We start from the raw sequence: 24297 nt of genomic DNA, 5'->3' as shown, positions 1-24297 counted from the left end.
TATAGTTCTTAATTTATAGTATATTAAAAGGAAATGAGTATTAACATTACAACAATAATTAACTTTCACGACAATTAATTAATAAGACACGATTTCATCAACAATTCCTAAATAAAGAAATTATGTTTTTAGAAATTTGAATGACGAGTTAACTCGAACCTTTATTTGAATTTGCTTAATAATTTTAAAATAGTGATGTATCGAATTCCTACAGTTCATTGGCCTGATGCAGAGATACTACGATTAAATTAGGAATATTATTTTAGTACAGGAAATCTGATATAAAAAAAACTGTTTAATTAGACATTTATTCACATTGTACTCTATATATTAAATGATATAAAACTAAGCTTGTTTAAAGAAATTTCAATATCCTAAAGAATCATAGTACGTATTAATATTGCCAGAACGATACTGGACAAACTTCATCGCTAAAATGCTAAACCACAAAGGAACATCGTATAATATACTCTAAACCCCAAACAGAAAAAAGAACAAAAGAGAATGTTTTTTGGTTTACGTGGGTCGCGTAGCGTAGCAAACAAGCGGGTGGGTGTAATCGTGAAATACACCTAGCAGCGTAAGACAACCCGACGTGCATCTCGAATGTAGCTGAGAACGCAGATTGCAGGTGTCAGCGACTCGGTGGTCCAACAGCGAACTTTCGCCGAGCAGTATTTCATAAAACGTAGGCCACCGCAAACGAGCAACAAACATACTCGAGCTGTGGCTATGCACGCCAGTTTCACGCTCTCTGAGCAACAGCTAGTTTATTCAAATTTGATGTAATCCTTTTCCACGGAGCGTATCAGCTTCTAATACTTGATCCTTGTTGCAAAGAAAACTTTTTGTCTAATTTTTCTATCTCTCATGAGATTCTCATGAAGAAGTGTGTATTTCAAATTCAGAAGTTTTCAACTAAAAATATTAATAAGCTACAAGATATTTATCGTAAGCATACATTTTACAAAGACCACCATTCGAGCAGACAATTATTGATTATGTTAATAAGCTAAGATATTTAGTAAGAACATCTTTAAGACTAATTGTTCAAATTCACAGTTCATGTTCATTTAACAGTTTTACTAAGTGCATGTTTGCAATACATATTTTGTAACTTCCATATAAATTTACACTGCTAATGAAATTTCAAAAAGTTCCCTTTAACATACATAATATATTTACAAAAGTTTCGCATGGTAACTGTACAAATACTATCGTGAACCACTATACACGTTCATACGCGTATGCACGGAAATTTTCTTTCTCTTGTTTGACTAACGAGCCATCAAACCATGTTCATCGAATAATAGGATGCGTCGTTCTTTCCAGACATAAATCTAATATTTTTGCAAATACCGGATTTCCTTCAACTCAGCTAATGCAAAAAGTAAACGCATAACAGAAGCTTCGGGCAACACGTGAAATCTTCTCAACAGTGAAATACGTCTCCGTACGTACGGGATCTCTTTACATCGAAGCCAAGGCTGGAGAGCAAAGCTGCGCAGCTCTGCATAGCTTGCAACAACGTTTTATCCCGGTAGCTCGATTTTCCGAGTCCGAGCCTGTGGACACAAGAAAAATCCCGATGTCTTCGAATACGCGATGACACTCTTTATGGCAGCCATTCGTTCGAATCGCCCCTTGTCCACTGTCTTCTGCAAACGGTCCGTGCGAACATCTTTTATAAAACACCATGTTGACGAAATGCCAATGAAATGCCAACGAATTGCTCGAGATTGTTACTGCGAAGCGCTGATGATCTGATTGATTGTAGAAACTTTGACGTAGAATTTTACCGACCGATTGGCTTGCCGATAAATCGATGTTTTACGATAATTTGAATCGGTCTATACAGATATTGTTACAGCCTATAAATATCTTTGATTCTAGTAAAAATTATTTTGAAAAGATATTCGATAGTGAGCTGTTCCAAATTCGTATACCTATTATAGGTCTTTGAAGTTATTGAATACACATTCTATTTTTGTATGATGACGTATTATATATAGAAATTTATCGAGTAATTAAGTTGCTATTTTATATGTTTTATAATTATTTAAATTGTTCATCGTCGTAGAGAAGAAACAGTTCAACTTTCCTAAAACGTAATTTTCACTGATTCGACTCAAGATTATCCAGTCCAATAACTCATCGAAGAAAAAGTCGTAATAATAACATTCTAAGATACGAGACGAAAGTTTGCTCGAAGGAAGAGACTTTTAGAAAAATTTTAGAAAGTTTATCCGACTGATTGCTTGACTACAAAGGCATTCTATAATGACAAAAATTCAAGAACCGACGAAAGTTTTTTTTCCTTAAGCTAATCCAGAAGGATTAAATGGAACCTACCCTTCATCATTTCGAACATAAAATATTCTAATAAGGTAGAGAGTCAGTGACGAAGAAGACAAAGAGGAATAAAGAACATTCGTATACAGAGATCAAGAGGAGAGTGATGGTACGATAAATTAGCATAGACAAACCTTGCTATCCGTTCCGAATTTTCTCGAGCATCCGGAATCGGTGTTATTTATTCGACTCTCCAATATGACACATGTTCGAGTGTGGTTTCTCTTTCTTCCGCGTCGCTTGTCTCTCAATCTTTGCATCGATGAAATTTTCGAGTGCCGTCACAAACGTTTTTCATGTTTTAAAACCACCGTATCTTGAGTCTTATGGCTATCGCAACGATTTCGATGTCGATTGAAACATTGATATCTTCTGGTCTAACATTGTTGTATTTTTAAATAAAAATTTGAAAATTTACATCACGTTGCAAAATTAGCACGAAACTGTGTGTTCGAAAGTAATAAAAAGATGGAATATTCAAATCTATATCATAAATTTAATACGTTGCTATTGTACGATATTAGTTGGTAGAATTTGGAAAGTCGCTTGGAAGTTAACTTTGCGAAGCCCCGCAAATATCGAAATTTATTAGCGGAATATAATTAACTACAATTCGAATTTGTGGTTTCTCGACTAACCAAACTTTTCTGTTAATTCAGGTCTTGACCGACACATCAATCAACGCTATTGTAACGTTTATTGTAACATTTTCTCCATACTTTAGAAGAAGGGAAATTTTTCAACAAAATTACACAATAACCTTGTTTCCCATCGTGTAATCTCTTTTTAATTGACAATCAATTTCTAATAAAATTGACACATCGTCAGTTATTTGATACTATTATTTTAAACATAAGACAAAGTACTATAGAATAAAACTGGCAAATAAGAATTTAATTTTTGTTTTTATTTATTCCGAATTCTATACGCGATCTTCAATAGCGGATTTCACGCTAAACATTAATTTTTGATTTATCATTAAATTAATTAAAAAATCCGATAAATAGAGAAATTTAATATTAAACAAAATTATGATACGATGAAAGAGATCGTATCATCATTTACGAATCCTATACACAGATTTCTGTATTCATTTCACATTAAACATGACTTCTTGATCCTGTATTAAATTGATTTAAAAATTCGTTAGTCAATGAGATTCGATATAAAAAAAAATTTCACAATTTTACATTTCGTTATAATAAAAGAAATCGAATCATTATCTACGAAACCTTTCGTATTGGTTTCCATCTTAAATACGAGATTAGAATTCATAGTGGTTCCTGTAGGATCACGTGCGGCATTTTCGATCACATCCTTGAAAGGGACCCGAAACCACTACAGAAAAATCGAAGAGTAAAAGGCAACATCCAAATCACGAATCCAGTACGCCGGGTTTATCGGAGTATAACGTTGAATCCGATAGAAGGGTAGCCAAGATACAACAAGCGAATTTCAATCTACGGTCTTTTGTTTCCCGAATCAAAGAAGCGAAAAGCCTTTCGGACTTTCGTAGATAAGAAGGACGAGCCGATAGTGGATGAGAAAACCTCGCGAAGAATAGAAGCGGCTTGACCTTTGAGGAGGAAGTAGAAAAGACCGAACTCCCAGGGCAAAAGAGTTTCGTGGATCTGTCTTTCATTCGGCACGAATTTTCTGCCACCGACATTAATTAAATTACCAATGGAATACTTGTACCCTATTGGTGGATGCCCAATATTGATCAAGTGAAACAAAGCCGGATAACACGATAGAATGGCCATTATAATAAATTGTATCTTCCAAATGGGCTAACTTTTTCTCCTATTACACAGTTTCAAAATGCTTTGGCCAGTACGATATTGTTATTCCTAATTTACTTAATGAAGGATTGCAAATTTTAAATTAATTTGTTAGTGTAAAATGAACATCTGCTTGTAACTTATGAAAAATTGGATTAAACCTGATCAAAAGATGGTAAAAATATATAGCGATTCAGATATTAGTATTAACTAAATTTTTATTATAATAATTGGCCATGATATTGAACAGTTAGAATCGAAACTCGATTCCATAGTAACCCTCAACTAATATAATTTCATTGGGATACTTATCTTTGATATATTTTATTTTAGTAGTCGTTAATGCTCGTCCCGATAGCAATTTCGTTTAACCTACATACTATGCGTAATAGCCGAAGAACGCCATTATCATTCATAGGGTTCTCGAAATGGAAGGTTTAAAGCATTCCTAGAGATTGAAATCTTCTTGATCGATAAGAGGAAGGTCATTTGTCTTTAGGAAATATGTGTTTGGTATTCTGCGGTCGTTTCCCTGTTCGTAACGATACTGTAAGTTAAGGAGCTGCTCGACCCAGTCGAAATCGATTCTGGATTTGGTCCGCGAACGTAGAGGCCGCATTTCCCAGGGCCAATAAATAGTGAGAAAACGACCATCGGGCAAAGAGGTTCCGCATAAATAATCCCATGACTCTGACAGTCGAGTACTCAGACTGTGCATGGTGGTTCAGGAGCGTGCTCTAGCCATGACGAGTGCCATGTTTTATGGAATGTTGAACCGCATTTAAAGCCTGGCGCGACAAGTCTGTCTCGAGGGCGTTTTATGTGTTGCGAATAGTCCGGCTGTGGCTGTTCCAAGGATTAACGAGGGTTGTTTTTATCCTCTCCTATGTACTGTATTCGCGTAAGATTTTTATACCTTCGATATTTTCAAGTAGAACCATGGGATTTTATTACAACGCTACATTTCAATGGATATTCTTACCTTTTGAGAGATTCTGTATTTCCAAATATTTATTGAATAATATTAATTTACTCTGCCGTGAAATATTTTGTTACAGTTCTGAATTTTAATGAAATTATTTTAAAAGTTTATTTCTTTGCCAGATGCGTTATATAATCATACATTATTTCGGTGAAAAATGTTAATTTGCTCCATTATAATACTGAATTTCATTGGAATAATTTTGGAATTTTTATTCTTTTGTGCGAAAGATATTTTCGTATTATTATAATTCTACTATATTTTATTGGAAAATATCAATAGCATTTTATCTTTATTCTACTATGCATCACATCTTGTTACTAAGATTTTTATACTTTCAATATCTTCAAATAGAAACGTGGAATTTTATTACCACCTCTTTCATGCCTTCTATCCCTCTAACTGCGATCTTTGATTGGCGTGTTTATAGGGAATATAACGTTCAACAGTTGTTCGTTTTGCGTATACTTTCGTCTCCTGTTGAGTCGTTGATGCGATGCCCCTGATGCTAATTTATTTGGCCACCAAATGAATTCAAATCGAAATGATCGGTATCTCTGTTTGCAGTGACGTTTCGCTCAGTGACAAGAATGTTTTAATTACGTAGCACGCTGACAGCGTAGAGGTTGAGACCAGGTTAGTGCGGTAATTCACATGCACTTTGACTGCATTCGGCAAACATCGGGAACAAACTCGACAAGCTGGCTCCGATGTCACAGACCAACCCTTTCCCCCTTCCTCTTTCTCCCTCTCTCTCTCACTTCCTCTTTCTCGTTTGCTTGTGTATCGTTTTAGTCAAGCGAAACTGTTCGATATCGATCTCCCAAATGAACGCTCACAGATTTTGTTTAACCGTGGATATATTACAGATCTGTCATGCTTACAGAGTGAGTAAAAAATCCACGATATAAATATTTAAGTAACGGTATGATAGTTTATTTGATAATGATTTGAATCTATAGTACGATGATTCGATTAGATTTCGTCTTCAGTTACATTCAAATCAACAATATCCTAAGATCGAAGCCAAGGTGGGACTAATTTATGCTTAATGGAATGAAACGTAAATTTTTCATTTAGATGATCAAACCAGATCAAGTCACCTTGAATTCTGGGATTTCGATTAATACGACTATGACATTATGGCTATGGTTCTTGAGGCTGGATTTTAGCCATTATTATAGTTATATGGATGTCCCACGATGCATAATTCTTCACAACGTATTCCTGTTTGCCTGTGGTGATTCGCGACCATTTCGAAAACCGTGGGGCCGTTGTTCTGTAACTGTGGAATGATCCATGTTGTATTGTTAGTTCATAACAGGTCCCACGGCTCAGATAAGATATTTAGTGCAATGCTTATTTTCTTATCTCTCTGTTTCCTGAGATCTCATGATGATATGTAATTTTTCTACTTCTATATATCGTTCATTAAGTTTATGATCAATATGTTTTCTAATAAAATATCAATGAAAAAAAGGTATTAGTAGTATTGTACTTTCTTACAGTAAAAAAAAACTCAATAATACCACAAACCAATAAACGAAGAATAAAATTGCTATTCACTTACAGAGCAACCATGTTATCTTCATACAGGAACGTTGATGTAACTGGTTAACACCAATGCGATAGCACGGATACTTACATTCGATGCCGTTTCCAAGCACGTTGCTAAAGAATACAATGGTGTAGCATGTAGAAAGCGTACAATGCAATGGGAAACGGGTACGAATGTTTATTAACCTCCTGTTGGTACGGAATCAAACATATTCTACATGTAAACAAGATGCGCATAAGAACTTTATTCCCTGTACAAACGTAAACCCGTGAAACTATACAGTTAAAAATATTCATTTTTACTCCATCTTTCATAAAACAAAATAAAATCGTATATCGCTTAAAAACTTATATAATTCGTAAGAAATATCACATAAAAATATCAGGATATTATAAGACGATTTATAAGAAATCATTAAGTATTTTAAAATATTGTAAGGAATGTCAAAGTATAAAAATTATTAGATATAATTGGAAAAAAAGAAGTTTCCTAATACCTTTTAAATTCCTCAATTTAAATTCTTTATCGTGCTTCATTACGCCATCAAAGGTCTAAATAATTTAAAAATCCAATTTCCTACAGAAAAACGTATTTTCAGATTATGGCTCACGTGACCACGGGAGATTCATGCAAACATAAAGGCGTGGCATTGTCGGGTCGACAATAAACTTGGTCGAAAGAGTAGTAACAAGTCGTCAGAGCGTCGATTCGTACACATCCCGAGAACAATTCCCCGTGCTTCCGTGGAGCTTGAAAATCGAGAGACGTTCTCGACGAACGATTCAACGTTACCTCACCGGTGGACTCTCTGTTTGAAAACACCCTCTTACAAGGTACGCTGCTAAAGAATACAATAGCGCACGGTGCAGAAGACGTACAATTTGAAGGAGAACGCACGCTAGATAGAAATGTCGCTTGAAGTCGTGATACCACAAGAGTCGAGTGTGTCAAAGGTATTGTCGTGTAAACAGGTCGCGTGTAAAACCCGCTGCTAGTCACTGAACAGACTGAATCTTTCCACCTGACTCTATCGGCTCTCCCTTCTTTCGTTTCTTTTTGTTTTCTTTTCTTAATATTTTTCTTTTTACCATGTACACGCACAATCTCTTCATTCAACGTTTTACTTGATACACGTGGCTGGATAACCGATTTCTGTTTCCTTTCTTCCTTCTTCAATTTTGCCATAATTCTATTGAGAGATTTGTGAGCGATATAGGAAGATGGGCGATATGTCGTCCGAGGAATAAGGATTATACGAAGATTCTTTACGATTATACTCTTGTCAAGAGATATAGCTTCTTCTTTGTAAAGTTTAGGTTCACGTCCGTGTGATTTAATTCTTTCAGTTAATACATTCGCTATGCAATGCATAGCGAATATATTCAAGAATGTAAGTATGTAGCGTTACTATGTAGGATTTTTGGGGAGTTTCAACAAAATTTGTTAAATAATCGAACGAAACAGTGATAGATTAGAAATTATTACTTAAAAGAAAGCATCCATAATGAAAACAGCGTGCATGCATAAATATTATTCCTTTCTAAAAATCTTCCTAATGGTCTTAGGTATGTAAAGAATTTTATAATACGATTATTGATAATGAAAATTAGATTTGATTCGTAAACTTAAACGGCGTGTGTAAGTGAGCGATTGCTTGATTTCTTCGAAAAATAATATTCAAAATTTAAATAAAAGTTGTAATTATGGATTGATGAAGATAGTATAATGGATAGTCGTCTCAACGATTCTTTAATTGCTAATTAAGAAGAAGATAGTGTATTGATAATACGTTGACGTATTTCAATAAAATCGATATTCAATCATATTCTTCTCTAGAATATTCAGTATTTGGACGGCTGCTTTTATTTACTAAATTCAAATAAAACTCATTTAGTAGCTTTGAATGCATGCTACCTTTTGTAAAATTTTCAATAGCAAAATACCTACAAGCAATGGAAATTTCAATGTACTGGTTAAAGTCATTTAAATTTCAATGGAAATCAATATAGGACGTTTTATTTCCAATTTATTGTATTATGATAGGGAAGTATAGTAAAACAGATTTTTCACAGAATGCAGTACAATTTTATTCCTTTTAAATTATTATGATGATCGTAAAAATTATTGTAAAGCACCGTGGGATCCAGTCGTATATTTCTAAATGAGAAGTATATATTTCTTTGATTGTTTATTATTTCAACTTTTCTATCACTGAATTTTCCTATAAATATGACACCATATTTCTTTTTATAAATCTTATAAATTTTCCTTTCTTAAAGAGATAACAAATTTTAAATATAAAAATCGGTGACAACTATTCATACCATAGTGCTACATGTACACAGTAGTGAAATTTCATTAGTACTAGAACAAGACATGGCTACCATAATCATATTGATAAAGTTTCAAACAAAGTGTAACTCGTTCGTAGAACCATTACAAGAAAGTTAACATCCAAATTTCGTCTACAAGCACGGATAGGCCTCGACTAAAATAAGTCGATGAAGAGAATGGAGTCTCGTGCGACACATTCCAGTCGAACAAAGTAAGGCGTTACATATATACCGGTGGGCTATTCGGCACAGGTGCGCGTCTCTTGCCTCCGCCTTCAGTGTCACACAACTTTTACGTTATTGCGATCTGGTCTTCGACGCGACCGATTTATCCCCGAGATTTACTTCGCTTTAAAACGACCCCGAAACGTCTCAGCCTCGCCGCCAACGCCGCGGACCCGTTCTTTCTCGCTTTCTCGATCGAGTTTTACGATTCAAAGTTCCTTCGTTGTTCGTTAAAATCCGAACGAATTCACGCGAAGCGAGCGATCCAACCTTGGAAAACCACTTTTCAGAAACGCGCCGATCGTATTATTTTACTCGAACGCTCGTACGGCCCACAAACGTTAAAACTTTACGAGCCACTCCAAGCTTTCCGGATTTCTTTCAGAACCAGGCGATGCGACGTTTTTCGTTTCGGTCTTCGATCGGCGACCTTGAAGTTCCAGATTGTGTCATCATCCTCTGTTTCACTTGATCGTTTCTTACGATTCAAAAAGAATTTTCCTCCGAACAAGTTTCAATCGAAAAATAGAAATTGACATAAAAATAATTGCTATTCATAGGACTGAATTGATTAATCAAAAACTGAATCTTAAAATGAGTTAGGATGGACAGTAGCAATCGGGGATATTGGCACTTAAAGTAGTCAAACTAAATGTCCATTAGCGTTATTAAACTCCATTTAAAAAAGAATGCAGCGGTAATTGCTTCAAAAAATAATTTTTCACTTCTATGGCGTAAAATTTTGCATGCAATATTTCCTCTATATCATCAATAACTAAAATATTGCAAAGTAAACCGGTGATACAAAAAGTGTCAAATTGTTAAAAACGCGTCATCCATTGTGCGAAATAAATAACCTTTTGTTGGAAAGTAACGCACGAAGCTCTTTGTTAGTAACATAATATTCGAAGCGTCGCGTCAGTAAAAATAGAAAATGTTGAATTCATAAAACTGAAAGAAAGGGAACGAAGAGGAACGATTTATTCAATTAACCTGTCGATTACCTAGTCTTTTCACGTTTCATGCCCTATAGATCATTCGTTATTGAAATTATAATATAATTATTTGGAATTGGTTTATGTCCTTTTCAAATAGTATGAATCATGTCATGAATTACGGATTATTATTCGATGTAAAATGAAATAACTAACAGTTATTATCAAAAAGAGGAAATCTCACATTTTAAATGTCTTTCTATAATAATTTTTAATAACAACTCTCACTGGAAAACTACAAGAATTATTCATATTTGCCCCTTTCGTTATATCGCATTCAACATTGAGAAATTTTTATCCGTCACTGAAATACCGAAGAATGAAAATTTCAAAATCAATAAAGTCGTAAAAGATAACTTGAGGAATTCTAATCGAACATATTTTTCTAAAAGTTATAAAACTTCTTTGAACTCTGATTATACTATTCACTTATTATTTACTACTATTATAGTAATTTATGCAATTATAAATAATCAATAAAAAAGAAGATAACGAAATTCAATATAGAAAGCAATACCTTGTGGTCACAGGGAATATGAGTTGCCCAATTAATGATGAAACAAGGGACAAGTGCTAATTTCACCGATGACAAATAAACGCGCGACAGGCATCAGATAGACAGATAGCAAATGTGTCACGGTAAACTATTAGACCGTTGATGCGCGTGATCGTGGGAGATATCGGTTAAAAATAGAGCGACGTTTTCGCGAAACAAATATCAGAATGCAAATCCATGCAGGTTAGACGAGGGCTAGTCAGAGAGACTGACAAAGCGGTGCAATCACGATCCACGGCGGGTAATTAGTTAGCTGCGTGTACCGACGCTTGATCGTTTTCGATTTTTCTCGGGTGTACCGCGCGTTAATTACCGTCGACGATCGATAGCCAAGTCACGAGCTTCGCGATCACGCCAATGCGTGTGCTCGGTTAACTTTTCACGCCATTTCACTGACTTATTTCCACGCTTATATTCTTGTATTATACCAAATTATTCCCACAACCATAAACGTGGTGTAAGTACCAAATGAAATAGAAAATAGAATTATACGTTCAATTTTGAAAAAAAAGCTATTCGAATTTACTCGAATACTCCAAAGAATTTCATTTTTTCGAAATTCCATTGAATTTACCAGATTCACGAGTCCGAAATCTGTAACATACAATATTTTTCAGAACAGATAAAGTACTGCAGCCGCACTATGTCAAGTTTGACAAAACCAGAGTATGCTTTATTGGTATCTATCAATCACGCAGTGAGAAAGGTGAACAGTTTATTTAATACACCTTCCCATGAATTCTTCAGTCGATTATTCAATTATTTGCTTTCCTTTACATACTATAGATTGATAAAGATTTAAAGCAGATTAAGATATTCATTGACAATCATGACATAGAAATGTATTACGAATATTTGAATGGCTCTATTTAAGAATCTCTTCATTCGACGATTTTACATAAAATAACCAGGATTTAAAATTTACAAGTGTCTCGTGAGTTATGGACGAGAGTGAAAGTACTTCATTCACATATTTCCTCGCGAAGCAATCATAAAGATCCACCATCAACGCACCACTTTAGGGGACCCAATTTAAACCACATTTATTTATTCCCTCGACGAAGATCCACAACACGGTCAATCAATCAGTTTCAACACGCTAATAAACCGCAAGGAACAACCACCTCTAGTTCTCCAGTTTGACGACAAAATTTATTTTCCACTTGCAACCGAACCTCGAAAATAGCTAGACATGGGATCCAATGCTAGGCGCTGTCGTTGCGGAGGACTCTCCGGAAGCATGGCAAAAGTAATGGAAAGGGAATACATTTTTTAGCGTCGGTGGTCCGGACTACGGTTGCCGGATTAACAGGGAAAGTGGATAAGCCGGGCGTCAAGGGCCGGGCAGAGGTGAGGCTATCCCGAAAAGGGAGAGGGTGGACTACGTACTGCCAATAAAAGCCGGGGTGTCAGTATATCACGTGGCTCTGGCTGGTCGTGTCCAACGATACAGTCCAATATATTACCCAGATAGCCATGCTAATTCAGCTCTAGCTCCCGCCGATTCCCCGCTTGGTTGCCTTTGCCTCGCATGCTCGTCCGTTTACGCTCCTACCCTCTCCAAACTCACCCTCTTTGTTGCTCTACTAGCCTCTGGATCATGTGCTTCTTGCTAGTAGCCAGAATCGAGTATGTACACTCAGGTTCATAAGTGTTGAAACACTTAGAGAAAGTTAATCCGAGAATTAGGAACTTGCTAAAGCCTTTAACAATTATCATTTGATTTGAAACTTACGCAAACTATTACAATGGCAGACAAAGATCATAAAATCTTAAGATGAATTCGTATGTTCAACGTCAGAATAAAAATCCTATCTTTGCGTATAATAAAGTTAAGTTTCTTCTTATTTTTACTGTATCTTTACTTATTTTAACTTATCTCGCGAATGTTACCTAAACCAATCCTGGCACTCGTGTCATCCAATTTTTTATCGTAATTTTCAATTTCAATCGAGATTTTAAGCGAACTGTTGTAAATTACAAAACTTTTCCAACGAAGTTAGAGAATTTTATGTACGATACGTATGACTCTGAATTCATAACCATCGCCCATTCCTCTTGCTACTCTTACAAATAGATTCTTCAAGTTTTTATCTTGTACAGGTGCAAAATCACGATCGGTTAATCGTTTGCTTGATGATATAAACGAATTATTGTATTTTATAAACTTATCCCAAACCAAAAAGTGTCGTAATAGTTATGAACGGGAGTGTACGTGTGCACCTGTACACGGTTACATACGGAGGATGCGTTTCGTCATTCCTGCGAATCCAACAATCCTCCGCAGAGCCGCCCTACGTGGCAGGGATTTCAGCTGACATTGCATCCTCGTTACGAGGCATTATACGATCCATTCTGATAAGGGAAGATTACCCGGGCCGGATCTTTGCTCCAGCGAGAACCCGATTTACAACCACTGTCGATCGCGCTGAAACGTTCATTGTTTTGTTTATTGAGGTATATAGCAATGCAATAAAATAATTTATGAACAGAAGTGTTTTGTTAGATAGAAAATTTTCGAGTTAGATATTTTGCTGTGTTTGTGGGGGAAAAATGTTTTGGATGCTTGTATATTTGGCATTTCAGGTGTAAATACTTTGTGAAATTTACTCCAAAATTTAAAAGTACAATAACAAATTCTTTAGCTTCGATACTTGAATCTGTTTGCCAAAGAAAAAAGTTTCGGAAACTTTTTAACAAGAAATTCCAAATGTAAGAATATTATGTTTAGAGTGATAAACCGTCTAAGAAAAATGAGTTTGCTAATTTAAAGAACCAAACATGTCAAACCATGTTAAACATCACCGAATTATTCAACTACGTGGATGTTACGCAATCTAAATCGATATCGGCTCAAGAAGCGACCCTTCTTCGAATGCTTTATCGTTTCACCCTTTCATCAGTCGTGTTCAGTTATGCGCGTGTCCTCACTGAAAACATTCAGTTCTGGAAACCGGTTTTAAAAGGCCTAACGAACTGTGAAGCCGAGCTAATTGAGACTGTGGCAAGACGGGGCTGTATCTCGCTGCCGGAACCAGTTTACGACAGGTGTAACGCTGTCTCATCGCTTTATGAATGCTAATTATCTTAAACAGAGGCTGTGAAGACGAAAAAAGTAATTTGCAAATTATTCGTCGTCGTTCCAGTTGTCTTTCGCGTCCTAATTATTTCGTTTGGCCCGAGCCTAGTCGCAATTTGTCCCCTTTTTAGAACTGCTTTTGTCGAATTTTCAGATGGAGCTTTCATACTTTCTCTGATTACATCGGGGCCAGGATTGATTTAATAAACGATGTTTTCCAACTGGACGCTGTATTCTCAATTTCGGTGTATTTAACGCGATTTATTATTTCGCTTGTCAACAGCACCGTTTTTTTATATATTTAATTATCTGGTAGTGCGATGAAATAAAAGTTTCCCGGGGGAGAAACAGCATGATAAACCGGGGATATATCGCGTCTGGTATTCCAACGCGCAAATTGAAAATCGAGTTATGAATATTTTCGTGCGATTGTAAAGGCCACTGTGCGCCCATAGGTAGAGATGTAAAGGGACGTAATACGGTGCACGGAACGTAATACGCTGCATCAAGAGCTATATTTTCGATTTCTTTCGAATAATACGATATTGAATTTCGTGTCAGATTGGATTTAATATTCCCCCGTGCTTCACGGTGTTGGCTCCGTCGCGCGAAATCCAAGGTCGGGATTCCCGATCTCGTATGTTCCTTCTATTCACCATCAGGAATGTACAATACAATATTAAATAACAAATTACGCAACATCCCCTGGGATTCATATTGCTTTCATCTTCTCTCCGGTTTCTTTATTCCATGCAAATTTATTTAATAAATTCATATAATTTTAGTACGAATTTGGATAATTTGGTGTCCTATGTAAATAATCCAATGCCGACACTAATAATTTTTCTGTTACCAAAATAAAATCATCTACTAGCAAACAGTACAGTACAACATCCGAACAAACGAAAGGAAACGATTGCCAAATGGCATCGGCGAAAAGCGGTAGCGCCGGGGCTAAATCATTAACGTGGCTACATACCAACTCTATCGTACGGAGTTCTTAATTAAACAGGTTACGTCTCGTGTTTCCTTTGATTTCTCAACGATCGAGTCACCGAGTGCCACCCTCGCCACGATTGCAACTCAAAGCAGCAAGAGGGTAGCCGGTAGCTGCTAGCCAAGGGATGGGGTGTCGCCTCTTTAGCTTGCGCAAGTATTTTCGTGGAAAAGTTAAATCCCGCGCTGCGCGCTGCGTGCTCGAGGACTACCTCGGGCGTACATTATTTCATTAACCGTACTTTTCCTCCCTGGTCTCTACCTCTCTGACCCCGCCGTTGCTTGCGCCATCGTCGCTACCGCTGCCGTTGCTCTCTCCAACGAGGAGAGCAAGAGAGGAGAGAGAGAGAGAGAAAGGGTTGTAGAGGGGGTTGGTTAGGGCAAGGGAACCAAGGGGTTGGAGGCAACAGGACTGGGAGAGCTGTGCGCTTTAGCTCTGCGCTATTCTAACCGGCTTTTATATTAATTAATTTGCTCAAGAGTTTTAACGACTTATTGCACTTCAATTAACTCGTTTTAAATTGCATAATCCGGCGACGCGGCCGTGGCCGGAAAATTCATTCGGTAATAAACCCAATGGCTTAACTGGCCCACCGTTGTTTCCACGAAATTCCAAGAACTGATCGTGTATTTACTTGGATATTGTTATAGACCTCGATTTATGGAAAAAATCATATAATATAGTGGAATAGGTTAGCTAGGCAACTTTGTGATAAATAATATGCACGATTTTCTTTATAGTGGTAATATAAAAGTTTAGTGTGCCTTATATAGTTTAGGTAGTCCTTTTTAGTTTCCGCAAATATTCGCCCTCTTTTGGTTGTTACGCCCTGGAATAGATATATTAGATACTTTCATAACGAAAAAATTACCATCATTTATTTATTAATAAAATAGAAGTTTAGATTTTAATATATGAAATGTATTAAGAATAAGTTTTGCAAGATTCCATAAATTAATTACTGTGAAGCATCAGCAGTATAATTATTATATTTTTAAGCGATATTCACGTAAAAAAATTAATAAATAAAATTTTATTTAAATATTTACATTTAAAAATAAAATCTATTCGCTTTTTTATACAGTATTTGCTGATTACAACCGATTTGCTGTTGGGAATAATCGATTACCGATAAACCGTTGTTTATTAAATAGCTGTTCCAATATTAATGCCTTCTAATAATCTCCTTTTTCTTCTCATGAAATTACCAACGAAATACCATCGTGTATAAACGTGTGAACATTGGTAGATGCTGTATCGAAAAGCGTTTGAATTTATGTACCTCGTGGCACAACCGGGCAAAGCGGATTTAAAGTTTCAAAGATACACACATGGTAAAGCTGATGAAGAAAGCGGAAGAAACATGAGGACGAGAATTTGCAATTCATGAAGGAAAAAGACGTAGCAGCGTTTGTTATCTTTATGTGGTACTAGCAATCCTCCGGGCAACAAACAAAAACACATTCCGTTTCCAGCTATTTAATTCAAAATGGCGAGAAAGAACATAAATGTCTGAATTAATCATGACACGAGTTGCTTGCCTAACTATTATCAAGAACTTTGTTGCTACGCTAAACAAAATTTGTTGCCTGGCTGAAATTATTTTTCAAGATGAAGCAAGTTTGCAGATCCTTTACTTGAAAATAATTTGTAGTGTTAAGTTTCAAAACCGGCTTTGTAATTTTCATATAATTACAGAAATTTTCATTTTTTATATTTGATAGTGTAAACCTCAAATAATTACCAAATTACGAGAAAGCTACATAGAATACAGTGACAGAACAACGTAGCTTAAATTTCTTTTCTTTTTATTTTTTTCTTTTAATTATCTTTATCACCAGGCTCTTATCTTTTTCTCACAATAACACGCTCAAACGCGTATTTTTACACAATTAAGTAAATCCTCCTTAATCCTACCGAGTTTACATTATAGGCTCAAAAGACCAAGCAACATGAGAATATCACATTAGCACATTAGTAGATTAGTAAACTAGTATATTAGTATATTTACTAATTATATTATAGAAATACATTCCCTTGACTATTAACGCATACGGTACATCTTCATAATTATCTAGAAGTTAGTTCCTTTAAAATTTCCTAAAATACTAATTATATTTATTCACTATGAATCCAATTTTCTATATCTGCAATACTACGTGCTAAAAAATAATTTTTATAGTGAATATAATTGTATTTTCGTACAATACATTTTCCTCAATACATTTTATATCGTAAAACTTTACATATACGTTTGACACAATTATTTGAAAAATATTTTTCCAGAATTCCACAATTTCGCGATTTATAATTTTATTGCATAATTTAGAAGTGAACGCGTTTACCCAATTAATATTTTATGGCGCACGGCCAATTACATTCACATGAAACTGTCAACCCAATTTTGAATATGAAAAATGCTACTGAAGAAAAAGCAACTTTATGATATCTTGTCAAAACAGCAACAACCTTCTTTCCGTGCGATTACCCTCCGTGCTAACACGATTACAATGCTGTTGCGATGTAACAAGAAGCGAAAGAAGAACAGCATAATTCATTCGAGCATATAAGAAGAGTCTCAACCAAGATGTTTTGCTCTAAACAAGACTCATGAAGAAATCAACGAGGTAAACGTAACACCAAAAGGAGCTACATAAAGAGAAATAAAACAAGCATAATCCAAGGCAAAGAAGATCTTGCGGAATCCAAAAGCGAAGAAAGAAAACTGTGAAACAGATAGTAGTATGTAAAATGTCAATTCTTAGAAATTCACGCATTTTGTTCATCTTTATACCTTTAAATTCCTCATAATTAGGTGCGCCAAAATCCGCAATATAGAAATAAACCAAATTTCCAACGCTATAAGAAACGAAGGATTAGGAAACTAAGTTATTTAAAAAAAAAAAAAACATAATTTACACAAACGTACAGCTACCAGTAATCGAGGAATAACTCAAAGGTTGATCTCCTGGGAAAGAAATGTGGATGGAAAGGGGCAGAGGGAGATACGAGGAGTTACGGTACAATTCAAAGGGAGGAGTGAAGCTGTCCTGAAATGAGGTCGACATAATTGCACCCCTAGTCATAGCGTTGGCAGAGCAGGAGGGGGTAGATGAAGGAGGCAAACGATGGTAAGAGAAAGATAGAGCCATAGAAGGGGTTAGGTAGGCTGAGGAGAAGGAGGGTTGGTTGGTCGCCATCTATTGTCTCTCGTAGACTCGACTCGGCCCTGATTAAATACTTGACACATCCCCGCCTGATCCAGGCCGGCATAACTTTGTTCGAATTGTAATTACGGCCCGGATCGGACTCCGGTTACGAACGAGTTCCAACCGAAAACCCCCCGGAAACTTGGTCGTCGTACCCCTTTCTGAATGTCGCGGTTCTCCTGCCTCCACGATCCCTGGATACGACTTTTCATCCAGCCTGAACGAGCGCTCGATCTCGAAACAGAAATCTTTATATCTTATCTCGCGCAATTATACGCGGAAATGTATCTTGTCTGCTCGGCGGAAGTTCCTATGTGCTCTGTGTACCAAGGGAATTGCCATTTCCGTCGTTCTTTGCACGATCCGAGCTCGATCCATGTGTGTGTGTTAAAGTTTAAGGGAGGTTTCAGACAAGTTGCTGGGTTTTGTGACAAATTAGGTCTATGTCATTAGGAATATCATTCGCGACGTTAGTTGTGTTAGTTACGTTCTATGTAGTGTTTTAACAAGTAGACTACAGATTTTTATACATATATGGGGTATTTAAAGATTCAAAGATGTAGAGATTATGCATTTCACACACTCATTTAAGGAATGATATAACTTAAAAGACACTATTGGCGGTACAGAGTAGTTTAATTTTTTGTAGTTTTATTTTTTAATGATATTCGAATAAACAGCCTTTGAACAGTTCTTTGCGAAAAACCCTGACGAAAATCCGGCAATTAGACATTTTTTATTTTAGCTAACAAATGATTTATAGAAGTGAAACCACCTCTTAAAACAATTGCGAGTTTTCATATTACTGTGAATATTTACGAAACCATGTTAAATATGAAGAAAAGGTTAATCTTATGTTTTGTGACTTTTCATGCTGTATATTGTGGTGGTAAAGTAATTCCATCGAAACACATAAAAAATACAATACAACAGAATTAGTTAAATAACTGAGTGGACGCTATGTGTGCCAATAGTATCGTGTACGTTAATGTATATAGTGATTGAATAAACACGAGAAGACAATCAACGGTAGAGAAATAAATTTAGATTAGAAACAATGGTAATACATTGATCGCAATCTGAGCGCTTACTTTACACGGAGATACGTGCCGTTTGAATGTACGCGAATGGCATTTTGTTAAACGTATAAAGGCAAAAATATCATCGCGGGATTTCGTTTGCGAGGCTCGTTATCTGATTACAGAAGGCATGCTACTCCGAGGTATTCGCGATCTTGATGTATACGTGTGTCCGTGACGGCTGTTCCTCGAATCACGCGCGATCCCTACAAATTCTCGAGACACACGCGAGCCAATCCCTCAGCGATTTTTTCTCAAAAAAGGGAAGCCTTTGAATTTTACGAATAAATTTGTCATTTGTTTCCTACACGATGGTATTCGTATTTGCATGAGCAAAGGAATAACTAATTTACTCTGGTTTTCAAGTCTTCACACATAGAAAGGTGCAAATACTCTTTTCCTATCTTCGAAGAATTAGAGATAAGAATTTGACAAATTTTACAGTATTTATATTTTCATTGCAGAGCAGAAATTTGTAATTACGCTTAAGATAGATGTACTTAAATTTTTTAAGGTAACACAATTTTTCTATTTGTAATAAACACAATGATACACGAAAAATTAAAAAAAATATATGTTATGAACAATTTTAAAGTCTCATCTAGAATAGGATCTTATATCCCATATCTCAGTGATATCAAAAAAATCAAAGGAATAATTTTTTACTATTATAGAATACAACGTTTGTCGTAAGGATTTTGAACAATTTACAGAGTTATGAAACAGCAATTTATCAATTTTTAACCAAAAAAATTCCAACATTTTTTAATTTTTCGATATTCTACAGGTGCGTAAGCATCCACAGTTTATTAGCCATCGCATTAAAATTCTCATCAAATATATAATTCATAGATTTCATGAATTATTAACATTACCAACTAATAATCTGTCAAATTACAAGCTTCCAATCCTTCGAATTTTCAATAATAAGATGAACATAGCAGATATGCTTCATTAAATTATCAAACGAACGTTATTAGTTGCTTTTCGGTCTGACAGATGATAGTATGAAAAATATGACGTAAATGTGAGGAACGCATTGTAAATTAGAATGGCGGAATTGTCACGAAAACCGGTATCAAATTTATGGACAAGCCGAGCTGGAAAATCTAAATCCCTCGTGATTGTCTGTCAATTATTTATGATTGGCGGCAATTTGTCCAATGGAGTATAAGCCCTGGCGGAATGGGGGTTTACCGGCTGTCATCCAACGTTTCGGACTATATTACTCGTTTTTATTCTTCCTCGCTAATGTAACAGTCACCACGAGCAAAAAATAATTTCCGACTAGTAATATCATGTTCCTGACAAACCCTTCTTTCGATATCTTTCGAACATCTCGATACTTGTTATTTCCAAACATACACATACTCCCGTTTTTAAATATTAAGGTGCTATAATGTAGATGATTTTCAATATTAAACTTGTCAATTTAGATAAAAAGGGTGTAGTATTTTGCCAAGCCTATGGGCCAAACTTGGGAACACGACATACTTTGTTTTATCATAATAGTTTCAATATTATGTTTAAGTTTTTGAATTTTATTTTATACACATCATGAAGGCATTTGATAAATACAATTTTGATTGCAGAATTTGTTTCATAAATTAAAAGACTACAGACGTTATATTGTAGAACGTTAAGTATACGATTTGAACACAATAACCTAAAGCTAACAATCCTTTGGTCGATTAACTATGCCGAGGGAAAAAGGAAGGAGCAGGACTTCGTTATCGTCGAAAATTCCCGCGTAATAGGACTTGTAATGTCTAACGGGACGACATGCCATTGTGGCAAGTGTCGTGTCGCAAAAACGACGCCACGCGTCGCCAACGGAAGGGAAACGAAAGATGTTGCGACTGGAATCCCACGCAAATATTTTCTGGGCCATTTCAGAGGAGACTCTGAATTCTTTCGACTTCATTCCAGCCGACGATAAGCCACGATATACGGAACGGTACTCGCGTGATACAGCCACATTGATCCACCCCTCGACGACCTAACTTAACCCCTGGACTTGACCGATCGTTTAATTTTGATTATATTTTAAATTAATGAAGTTACGTGAAAAGATAAGGTTAGAAGGTTATAGTTATCGTGTGTCGTTCACGCGTTTGGTTGATTGTTACGAGTTGCTGAAAATATGATATCCTTGATTTTTGATTGACTATAATTAGAAAATAATTAGTGTACTTTTGAAGTCAAATATGAAATTTTATGTTAATTGGTTTAACACATTTAAAGCAGATTTTTCATTTAACAACGAACGCAACAATATGATGATTGAGAGTATAATCTAGTCTTATATCGCTACATTTAATGATACGGAAGAGATGACTATCGTTTAAAAAATGTTTTCTTGCAATCTTTTACAAATATGATGAATAAAAGAAGCGAGACGTAAATACCCTAATATGTACTCTATAACTACTCTAATAACATCCTTATATGTATAGAATATACGTGACAAATCTGATACGTAATACATCTGTTCTTTAAGAAAAGAGATACTTTCATTTTCTTTCAAAATCTTTCTCTAGAATTTTTTTAACAGAGAGTTTAAAAAGTGTAGATATTAATTTTTTCTATCGGCTATCGATACCGAGTATCTCGATCTCACAATCAAAAAACGTTCGAACGAACAGCACCAAGGGAATGTGTCGATAAAAGGAAACTTATAAAACAGATGTGAAAGAAAAAGCATTTAGAAAATATTTCAAAAGCTATTAAAACTTTTTCAGTCGAATAATCTTTCTCGCTCTCTCTTCTATGCTGCTTAGTTCAGGAAAAGAACCTTTAGGAGATAACTTAATAATTGAACGAAATTGCCTTCGATAAAGTACCATGGAGCTATTTACCCCTTAATTTCCGATTTCCTTGCTGTAACTTTATGTTAACAGTTACCAATATTTACTTTTTCTTTTATTACTGAGTAGAAAACAAGCGCTCGAAAACATAAAAATATTATCATAACACGGAAAAATTTTCAATTTTGTGCATGTGAACTGTCGTAACTAAAAGAGACTATACGAAATGATTTTCAAATATCATTTTTATGTAACTATTTGTATGCAATAAACGTGAAATATTGACTTGTTCAAATACGTGAAATATTGATTATAAATTGATTCAGTTTTCATCGTCCAAAGATGAATAAAGAGTGCAATGAGTTAAAATTATACATGACTGAAACCTTTATAGCAACCTTTATAGAAATCTTTATAGTAAACCTTTATAGAAATCTTTATAGGAACGCTATTTAAAATTGATTACCAGATATTTTGAAATCTTATTCCACCGCAAACATTGTGTCAATTTTTAATCAACCAAAGCATCACTGATAAAATTAACATAACGTTGTCCACAATCCTTGGTTCAAGTTTCACAAGAATCAAAAATCAGTTCAAAATGCGCGAATTCATCGATATCAGCGTGCAAACCGCGTGCGCGCCAGTGTTTACAAATTTATATCAAAGATTGTCTCTGCGGTGCGATATCAGCAGCAACACTTGTTGCTCTTTCCTTCTTACAAAAGATTGATGTTTCCATTTCTCATTCAACGAGACTTATATTCATTCATGTATCGCTGGAAAATCATTTCGACACCCTACATTCCTCGTAGAACGATAAGACAAGCGTTTAATAATAAATAAAACGAGACTCACCAGCCACGTTGACGAAAATCCAGTCTTCAGGAGCCACGTTCACCGAAACCACGCGTTCTTTCCAATTTCTTCACTCTTCGCTCTCGTTTACCCTCTCCGTTTATGATTTCCCCGCCATGTCACGTCGTAGCTGAGCTTTCGTAGTCCCTAGAGTCTTCTTACCACAGATCGCACTGCACGTCACTGTGTCCCTCTTCCTATGTCCCTTTCTTTCCTCTTCCTTTTCTTTATTCTCACGTGTTTCTATCTCCAACCACTCAACGAAAGTTCAACGATGTACAGTGTACAATATATTTCTATACAATACAAAGTTCACCACACCACATGATCACGCGACGAAATAGAGGATTTACATCAAGTTCACGGCTTGTTTCCTCATAGAAGAGAAATACCTTGAAATATAGAAAAGAGAGCTATCGATATCTTGCGAGTAGAATTCTTCTGGTGTCCTTTTTTCTCATACAACGTTTCGAATAAGAAATAAGACGAACTAAGGTCCCGAGAATGATAAATTATAAAATGTAAATATCGAAATTTTCAGTCGAATTCCTCTTCGCGGAAGTATTTTAACAGAACGCAGAGTGCACGGCGAATCTCGTCACGTGGCGGCAAACATTGATCGTGAACGACCTTGGTGTCTCGGTGCACGTTCTCCCGAGAAGGTCACCAGCACGTCATTCACCTATTACCAAGATCAAAAACACGAATTGAATGCTTTAATCCTTTGAAGACCTATGGAGGAAGCGTTTTACGACGAGGACACGCAAACTCCAGCGTTATCATCGATCATGAAGAAACGAATCAAGCACGAAGAAACGACATGAAAAAGGTTTTCAGCATGACGCGTCCTCTGCTGGCTGGTACCACCAGTGGACGCAACCGCCGCGTGTTTCTGTCAGATTTTCCTGTGTTTATAGTTTGGGTTTAGATCGTTCTCCAAGAGACCACGAGGAACACGTCCGTTCGCGAACTGTTCGCCAAACGCACTGACGATCCCTGCGGCTGGTTCGCCGGTGACGTTGTGCCTTCGCGGGTTCGATTCCCGGATGAGCATGCGCCACGTTCCATGCTTTGGAGGGAGGCTGCTACTCGCGGAGGTGCATCCACCACGGGAGGGTGGTTGCCAGGCGGTTTTTCCTTTTTCTCGTCTTTCCCAACTTTTGTCTCGTCCCATCTTCTTTCCTCCTAACCCTCGTTATACGGTGGAACTCCGTTTATATTAACCTGTGGAGGGACAAGCAGGTGAATATAGGCAGATCGGTAATATAAGTCATTGGTGATCCATAGTCGTAATCGTATGCATTTGTGGGAAATTTGTAGGTGTAAAAGTCTATTGAAAGCACATCCATTAATCTGAAAATATAAATAGAAACTATAAGATATTTATGCATATATTTTACAAACATCACAGAACTATTTCAACAGCTAATTTTCTACTATATTAATAAGCCTAAATATTTAGTGAGACTACGCTTATTATATGTAC

The 24297-nt window shown here is 36.0% G+C and overlaps 1 protein-coding gene across 5 annotated transcripts in view; it reads right to left on the bottom strand.

Moving 5' to 3' along the window:
* LOC126917584 (teneurin-m) overlaps nucleotides 1-23787 on the bottom strand; it is a 652557-nt gene extending 628770 nt beyond the window's left edge. For 4 of the 5 annotated variants that reach the window (XM_050724604.1, XM_050724608.1, XM_050724607.1 and 1 more), the window contains exon 1: nucleotides 22812-23787. The gene's annotated coding sequence lies outside the window, so the exon portion shown is untranslated. The remainder of the gene's footprint in view (nucleotides 1-22811) is intronic. The other variant, XM_050724614.1, reaches the window with a different exon arrangement.
* Between the last annotated feature and the right edge of the window lie 510 nt (nucleotides 23788-24297).

The sequence above is a fragment of the Bombus affinis genome, chromosome 6 (genome assembly GCF_024516045.1).
Source record: "Bombus affinis isolate iyBomAffi1 chromosome 6, iyBomAffi1.2, whole genome shotgun sequence".
Lineage (NCBI taxonomy): Eukaryota > Metazoa > Arthropoda > Insecta > Hymenoptera > Apidae > Bombus > Bombus affinis.
Note: the sequence above shows the minus strand (reverse complement) of the source record. Positions and strands in the feature narration are given on the sequence as shown.